This window comes from Dioscorea cayenensis, chromosome 4, assembly GCF_009730915.1.
Source record: "Dioscorea cayenensis subsp. rotundata cultivar TDr96_F1 chromosome 4, TDr96_F1_v2_PseudoChromosome.rev07_lg8_w22 25.fasta, whole genome shotgun sequence".
NCBI classification, from domain to species: Eukaryota; Viridiplantae; Streptophyta; class Magnoliopsida; order Dioscoreales; family Dioscoreaceae; genus Dioscorea; species Dioscorea cayenensis.
Window position 1 is genome coordinate 17,596,549 of NC_052474.1, and position 2,391 is coordinate 17,598,939.

Here is a 2,391-nt window from a genome sequence, read left to right on the forward strand (position 1 = left end):
GGACTATTTGCGGTTATGCACAGGACCTGCTCGTTGGTGGGTTCTTTTTTTTAATTGATTATTTTTATTTTACTCGGGTAATCACCTGTAATTCCTGCCCTTTTGCTAATTTTATGATATAGACAATGTGGACTTTTGTTTAAATATCAGAGTAATCCCATATTTGGGGTGAACATTGCACCTTCTTTTAAAAAAAAATCAGATTAAAAATAATTAAAAAAGAAAGTTAATTTTTTTATTGAAATAGGGTCAATTTTCATTAGAATGTTTTTTTTTATTATAAATTATTTATTTTATATATGGAGTTTGGAATTTCTTTGACTTTGCCTTTCTAATTAAGTTAATATATTATTTTTGCAGTGAAGTTAATGTATTGTTTCTGTAGTGTTTATAAATATTTTTTAGTTATGTTCTCTTCCTTTTTTTCATAAATTAAATGAATGTTACTATACATATTATAATAAATAAAAGATATTGTAATAGGGATTATATATATATGAACTTGATTTTTACTAAACTGAAAGAATTTTTTTTATTTTAAGATTATAATTATTTTTAGATAAAAAAGAGTATTTATATTTATATACATTTTATTGGTATTATATTTGTATTGGGTAGTTTAAAAAGAAAAACTCATTGGCCCCTAGTTTATAATTATTTTCACTGCATGTCTTTTGTAAATTTTATTTAATTTTGTTTGAAATTTCAATTTTCATCTTCTATTTTCTCATCTATAAGAGAAGGGTTCACTGAAGACATCTTCTATTTCTTTGGTTTGAGTGAAGATTTTGGAATTTCTTTTGCCCAAAGTCATCATTACTCGAACAATTGAAGGGAAACCATATTTGGTAAGTTGAAATTGCCTTCATTTTCTTGCATTTATTTATTTATGTATTTATTTATTTTATAAGTAAAGTAAATGCATGGCCATAATAATCACAATATATATGTTTATATGCTTTCAACATGCATGATGCCAAGAATAAAACAAATCTCATGTTGTGGAAGTTGATGAATGGGTAGTGATTCTCTTTGTTGGTGGCCAACTGAAGTTTTCATGTTTGTCTCTGTGTGTGTTGCATCTTTTATTTTAATTTTTAATGTTTTGTTTTGAGTTGATTGTATTTATTTATTGTTTATGGTGACTTAATGTGTTTATGAAAATTAAAAGTGATTATACTTTGCATGATATACTAGTTAAAGTAAATATGGTTGATTACTTTAGTACTAATCATATATATATATATATATATATATATTTATTCCTCCACCAACAAGTAAATGATTTTAGGTATAAATTGAATCTTACTTCTCTTAAGTTTTAGTGCTTTACATATAAATTTCTACTTGCAATTTAAATTGATGGATTTTAAAATTTCATGATTTTCATAGAGGAAGATCTTGGAGGCAAGAAGAGAGCAACAAAAAAAACTCAAGGTAATTAAATGTACCTTCATATATTACTTTTACTTTGTTTATTGTTCACAATTGTATTTCTATAGCAATTTTATTTGATGGATTTTAAATTTTTATGATTTTAATAAAGGAAGACAATGGCCAAGAAGAGGGAACAAAGAAATCCAAGGTAATTCAATGTATGTTCATGATGACTTCTTATTTCACTTTGTTTGTTGGTGACAAGTGTATTGATGGATTAGAGAATTGTTGATGATGGATTTATGGTTGTGATGGAGTGTTGGATCATTTGTATGGATAATTTGTATTTTTGTTATGAATTGAATGTTGGATCATTTGTATGGATTAATTGTATTTTTGTATTTTTGGTATGATTGAAATTATGGATTATGGATACTTGATGAGATATTTTTTTTGTGAATCATTTGTATTATTTGTATTTGTATGGGTAATTTTTTTTATTTGTGCAATAAATTGTGCTGGTTGTGTGAAAAAAAAATTTAGTAGCTAATAGTTATGATAATTAATAACAAAGAATAGCAACGGATATTCTGTTGCAAAATAACAAATGATAATGGAAATTCTGTTGTATATAAAAAATAGCATCAAAAATTCTGTTGCTAATACATATATTGCAATTGTATAAGAAAACAACAACCGAAATTCCGTTGCTAATAAGAAAAATAACAACTGTAATTCCGTTGCTACAAAAAAATTAACAATGGAAAAAAATTCCGTTGCTAATAAGAAAAATAACCACCGAACTTCCGTTGCTACAAGGGAAATAGCAACGGAACAAAAATGAATTCCATTGCTAATAAGAAAATAAAAACCAAAATTCCGTTCCTATAAAAACAATTGCAACGGAAATATAATGAATTTTGTAGTTAATGAGGGCATAGCAACGGATTTCATTAGAAATAAGATAATAGCGATGGATATTCCCTTGCTAAAATAAGAAAAATGTTGTTGCTA

General features: G+C 25.8%; 1 long non-coding RNA gene across 2 annotated transcripts; it reads left to right on the plus strand.

The window, feature by feature from the left end:
* Positions 1–805: 805 nt before the first annotated feature.
* Positions 806–1,732, plus strand: LOC120259504. Of its 2 annotated transcripts, none has more exons than XR_005536128.1 (3): positions 806–848; positions 1,393–1,437; positions 1,547–1,732. It is a non-coding gene; the product is annotated as an uncharacterized LOC120259504 (long non-coding RNA). The 2 variants fall into 2 exon arrangements; XR_005536129.1 differs by lacking the exon at positions 806–848 and adding an exon at positions 1,261–1,277.
* The last annotated feature ends 659 nt before the right edge of the window (positions 1,733–2,391 follow it).